A 6,723-nucleotide genomic window follows, 5' to 3' on the forward strand; every position below is an offset into this window, starting at 1 on the left:
ATTAAATGGAAGCTATAGTTATTTAGAAAATCCTTTTTCTTTCAAGAGTGTCTGTCTTTTAAAGCCACTGATATGTGGGGAGATTTTGTCTTGAAAGTCATAGAATGACTTTTTTTTTCCCCTAACACTCTAATCCCCACTTCAGCATAAGGCAGGTAGATGTCTTGAGATATTTGTATGTTGAGAGTTTTTAAAAATAAAATCATATTAATTTTTTTCTAAATAGCCTTTATTTTTTTAAAAAAATATTTTATTTGTTTGTTCATGAGAGACACACAAAGAGAGGCAGAGACACAGGCAGAGGAAGAAGCAGGCTCCCTGCAGGGAGCCCCATGTGGGATTCAATCCCAGGACCCAGGAATCACGACCTGAGCTCAAGGCAGACACTCAACCCCTGAGCCATCCAGGCGCCCCTCTAAATAGCCTTCATGTCATTTTTTATCACTGTTGACTTAGTAAATTTTACTCATTTCCAAATTAGGAGAAGGATGGGAAGGCTTTCTGAATTAATGGCTTGAATGGAATGCTGATTACCTATGAGGAATTTTAAGTACTGGCAAGGTATCTGTATTCACAGGTTGAATCATTAATTTAACAGATTATTTATTGAATTCTATTATAAACTGGACACAACTCTTGGTCCTGGGGAAAGATTTGTGAACAAGACAGGTAAGGCCTCTGCTATCTTGGAGTTGAGCTGAAATTCTGGGAACAGAATGTGTATATATATATATACCCCCCACATATATATATATATATATTAACCCCACATACACCAGAAAGACAGAAGTGAGAACATAAATGCTTGAAGAAAAAAAAATAGGTAACATGATCAAGGAGATTGGGTGACTTTTACGTGGAGTGGCAATCTGAAGCTGCTGGGAGAATGAGTTTTAAGCTAAAATCAGAATGACAAGAAGGAGTCTGGCATATGAAGATAAGAGGGAAAAGAAATAACCATTCAAAAGGCCCTAGAGGGGAACAAACAAAACTTGGCAAGCTCAAGAATCAGGGAGGAAAACATCTTCAGTGTGCCTTAAGGGCAAATGGCAAGGAGAAAAGTAGAATGAAATTAGAAAGGTCAGTGGGGGCAATTATGTAGGGCTTTGTAAACAAGGAGAAAGGATTTGGATTTTCTACATAGTGTAAAGGGAAGCCATTGGCTAGTTTTAATGGAGAGAATGATTTTATCTTTGGAGAGACACTGACTGAGGCAAAAGCAGAAGGAAAGGTTAGGGGGGAAATCTTGGTGATCACCAATGGTGGCTTAAACTAATGGAGTAGTGGTACAAAGAAAGTGGATTTTGATGCATGATTTGGAGGTAAAATTAACAGGATTTATTGATGCATGAAAGAAAGGAATCAAGAATTATTACTCTGCTTTTGGCATTTTCTGAAAAGATACATAGAATTCAGGTGAGCATATATGTGTTTCCAACCATGAACAACCAATGGTCCTGGGTTCTGTCTTCAATTAAGTGTCAGTCTTGGTACTGAAAGGCACAGTGTAAGGTGCAATTCTGTTTCTTCTAGAAGGGAAAGAAGGGAGCAAATATCACAACTGTCAGTGAGTGCTCTGTCAGCCACTGAGTGGGTACATGAAAATTATTCATCTGGTGGAGGCTCATAACCGTGGGTAAGAGAAAGAGATGATATTCCTTGAAGAGGGTGGGGGTGCAAATCTTCCATTAGGTCCTCCTGGTATTTGAAAACATCAATCTCATGTTCATTTTTTTTCCTGTTTACTCCTCATATTCTACTGTCCCATCCCTCAAGCTTCTTTTCCATCTCTATTTTTCTTCTTAAACTTTATTAATTTTGCCCTTTAATCATCATCACCATCATGGCTACCAGTTTTTTATTGAGTATTAAATAAATAAATATACACATATGGTCTGAATTACTTCTTGCAACAACTTGGGGAGATATGATTAGCTCTCTTGAAAGGTACCCTTAGGCTTGGTGAGATAAAGCAGCCTGCCCAAGGTTACCAGGCCAGGAAGTGGCAGAGCCAAGTGTGAAAACAGGTTTGTCTGACTCTGAAGCTTGTGTCCTTAGCCTGTGCTCTCGTCTGTGGCTTCTCTCCTTCCTTCAACTCACTGCTCTTTCTCTTTGCCCCTTCTTCTTTCTCTCTGTCTCTCTGTCCCCTCTCCTGGTCTGTTTCCCTTTCTTCCTTCTCTCCTCCTTTTTCCTTCTTCTGCTTTTGTCTGATGGCCTTGCCTGGTCCCTCACTACAGTCTTGCTATTACAAATCTGAAATTTGGTGTTATTACAAATAGAAAATACAAGTCCTGGACTATCAGGGCTCAAAGAACTTCAGTGGCAGAGCCAAGACTTCAAGGCAGGTTGATGGAGTCTCTACTCCACAAAATCATTGTTTCCTAACATATAAATACAGACTGAGGTAGGAGCCATCTTTTTCTATTGTCATCAGTGTGGCTCCTGCTTTGGCTCTCCTGCTCTGAAGTGTGCCATTTGTGGAGATTACTCTCAGTCTTGGCTTTCCAGGACAGAGGAACTACCTTCTGCACTTGTAGGACATTTGTCACATGCCCAGCTAGGATTATAACTACTTGAAAGATCATTTTTCTTCTCTCCATATTACTCACCATGTATAATTCAAAATGAAAATAACACAGCCAAAAAGTAAGAGCAGAAATGTTTGAAAAAAATCACAATTATTCTATACTATTTCTATGCTTAAATATGTAAAGCTCAACTTCATTCCAAAAAAGTATTTGTACCTCTGATTTGCTATTGTCCCAAGCACAGTCTTCAACGGAGTATCGGGTAACCCAACTACATAAAGCAGGTAGCAGGAGAATGGTTAAGGACAGGTTAGGAAATGAGCAGCAGAATATAAATCTAAAAAGGGGCGATAGAGATAATAAATTTACATGTCACTTGCCCTGAGCTAGGGAAGTAGCAAATGTAAACCATTTACATTTTGTTCTTACCACAAACATTTTTGATCATTGTTAATATTATTCCAATTCTACTGATGAGTCTCCAGGATAGTAAAAAAGTTTCCAGGAGTTGGATCTGGTTCTGTTGTCTCTACAGCCCAAGTGAGCTTTTAAAGGACATTCTGTCTTACAAATGTAGTTTGGATACCACTTCTTAAAATAAATGTTTTATACTTTAAAACATTTAGATAGCTATGGTATTATTGTCTTAACCTGTTTCTCTTTTTCTAAACAAACTTTCAGAAAGTCGTTATGTAAGAACTTCATATTTAATTAGCACTTTTGATAAACACTAGTAATAGATAATGTTTCTATGAAACAAGCTCTTCTCAATATCCTTATGCTCTTAGCTGTCCGTATTTTTTAGTATTTTTGTAAGCCATACCATTAGGTAATATGACACATTTTAAGAAATTAAACATGGAGTAACTTATATTTGAGGTGGGCTTTGGAATTTGTAACCCATTAGCCATGGTATAGAAAAGAGAAATTTCCAGCATTTGCTATGTCATCAGACTGGAATCCGTCAAGAACAGTGCAATGTGTTATTACTGAATACAGGTTTCCATGTGAATTGGTTGTAGCCATTTCTTAGGATATCAGAAGCTCAATGGCAGGTGATGAGAGTTCCTACTACAGGACCAATGAGGATTCCTACCAGATACAGAAATTCAATCATTAAGTGAAAAGTTTAAACTACAATGAATGGAGGAAAGGAAGAAAGTTTAGAAAGAAGAAAGACTAGAAATATTGTCCTTCTTTATTCAAGTGGGAAAAAATGAGACCCAAGAGAAGATAGGAAACTGCAAAGGGCATTCTGGGAGCCTATTTTACTACCTCGTAATAAAATCAAAATTCTTCAAATGGTAGTTGGAAGAGCATATCCCTTTGCTCTGCCAAACCACCCAAGCTCCTAAGAATATACCTGTGACTATAATGGCAGCTCTTCAGGAATGTCTTATTGTATCTTGTTTAAAACCAATGAACAGTGCAATATTCATTTGTTAGACTTTATCAATAGAATGAGGAACTGATAGGTGTCTTATTCTCTCTGAAATGAAAAGACATTCTGAGTATGTAGCGAGGATTTCTAATCACATACTGTGATTGGGGAATATAAAGCACTTGTCTGAAGGTGGTATAAAAACACCCAGATATTGATTGATAAATCATAAGGGTTGCTCTACTGTTTGCTCAGGAATAATAGTAATCTACTTTAGGAGACAAAGTGTCATTGACATTTCTTAACACACTATTAACTAATTATCCACGGTCAAACTTTCTGTCATATTTTAGATTTAATGATAAATTATGATAGTCATGTAATATGATTCAATAAGCAGTTCATCCAATCCAATCATCACAGAATTTTAATTCTATGTTCATTTTTCAAATTATAGGCCTGCCTCATTTTATCATACTTCGCTTTATTGTGCTTCACAGATATTGTGCTTTTTACAGACTGAAGTTTTGTGACAACCCTACATCAAGCAAGTCTATCAGCATCATTTTTCCAACCGCATTTGCTCACTTCATGTCTTTGTGTCACATTCTGGTACTTGTAATATTTCAAACTTTTCATTATTATTTTGTTATGGTGATCTGTGATTGGTGATCTTTGATGTTACTATTGTAATTGTTTTGGGGATGCTATGAATCAGGCACATATAACTTAATCAAGTAAATATTGTGTGTGTCCTGTGTGTGTTCCACTTACCGGCCGTTCCCAGTCTCTTTCCCTCTCCTCAGAACTCTCTATTCTCTGAGGCACAACAGTATTTAAATTAGACCAGTAAATAGCCCTACAATGGCCTTTAAATGTTCAAGTAAAAGGAAGAGTCACCCGCACCCGTCTCACTTCAAATCAGAAGCTAGAAATGATGCAGCTTAGTGGAAAAAGCATGTCGAAAGCCAAGACAGGTTGAAAGCAAGGCCTCTTGCACCAGTTAGCCAAATTGTGAATGCAAAGGGAAAGTTCTTGAAGAAGTTAAAAGTGCTACTCTGGTGAACATACGAAATGTAAGAGAGTGAAACAGCCTACTGCTGATATGGAGAAAGTCTGAATGTCCTGGATAGAAGATCAAACCAACCACAATATTCCCCTAAGCCAAAGCCCAATTCAGGAAAAGCCCTAAGTCTTCAATTCTATGCAGGCTGAGAGAGGTAAGGAAGATGCAGAAGAAAATTTTGAAGTTAGCAGAGGTTGGTTCATGAGGCTTAAGGAAAAAAGCCATCTCTATAACATCAAAGTGCAAGGGGAAGCAGCAAGTGCTGAATATAGAAGCTGCAGCAAGTTATCCAGATGATCTAGCTAAGAGAATTCATGAGGATAGCTACATTAAACAGCAGATTTTCAATGGAGACAAAACTGTTCTTTTTCCATTATATATTCTCGGTTCCTTTGTAAGCAAATTAATTGACCATATATGTGTTATATGGGTTATTTCTGGACTTACTATTCTGTTCCATTGATCTATGTGTCTGTATTTATGCCAGTATCATACAGTTTTGATTACTATACCTTTGTAATATAGATTGAAATCAGGGACCATGATGCCTTCAATTTTGTTCATCTTTTTCAAGATTGCTTTGACTATTCAGGATCTATTGTGGCTCTATACAAATTTCAGGATTGTTTTAGATCTGTGAAAAATGTGGGACCCCTGGGCAGCTCATTTGTTGAGCACCTCCCTTTGCCCCAGGGCGTGATGCTGGAGTCCCAGGATGGAGTCCCACATCGGGCTCCTTGCATAGAGCCTGCTTCTCTCTCTGCCTGTGTCTGCCTCTCTCTTTCTCTCATGAATAAATAAAAAAAATATTTTTAAAAATCAGTGAAAAATGCCATTGGAATTTGATTGGGATTGCATCAAATCTGTAGATTTCTTTGGGTAGTATGGACATTTTAAAAATATTATTTCTTCTAGTCTATGAGCACTGAATATCTTTTCATTTATTTGCATTTTCTTCAACTTCTTTCGTCAATGTCTTATTTAGAGTATAGGTCTTTCACTTGATTGAATTTATTCCCAGGTATTTTATACTTTTTGATGTAATTGTAAATAAGATTGTTCTCTGAATTTCTCCTTATGCTAGTTTGTTATTAGTATCTAGAAATGCGAGACATTTCTGTATATTGATTTTGTATCCTGCAACTTTACTGAATTCGCCAGTAGTTCTAATGGGTTTTTGGTGGAATCTTTATAGAGTTTCTTATATACAGTATGTACTCTACAGATAGTGACAGCTTTACTTCTTCCTTTCCTATTTTGTTTCTTTTTCTTGCCTTTCCTCTGGCTAGGACTTCTAGTACTATGTTGAATAATAGTGGCAAGAGTAAGAATCCTTTTCTTGTGCCTGATCTTACAGGAAAAGCTTTTAGCTTTTCACCATTGAGTATGATATTAGCTGTGGGTTTGTTATTTATGACTTTTATTATCTTGAGGTACATTCCCTCTATACCCACTTTGTTGAGAATTTTATCATAAACTAATGTTGAATTTTGTCAAATACTTTTTCTGCATCTATTGAGATCATCATATGGTTTTTATCCTTCATTTTCTTAATGTGCTGTATCATGTTAATTAATTGTGGATATTAAACCTTCTTTGCATCAATAGAATAACACCTGATCATGATGTATGGTCCTTTTAATGTAATGTTGAATTTGCCCGTTTGCTAATATTTTGTTGAGGATTTTTACATACATTTTCATCAAAGATATTGGCTTATAATTTTCTTTTCTTGTGGCATGTTTGTC

This window comes from Vulpes lagopus, chromosome 1 (genome assembly GCF_018345385.1).
Source record: "Vulpes lagopus strain Blue_001 chromosome 1, ASM1834538v1, whole genome shotgun sequence".
NCBI classification, from domain to species: domain Eukaryota; kingdom Metazoa; phylum Chordata; class Mammalia; order Carnivora; family Canidae; genus Vulpes; species Vulpes lagopus.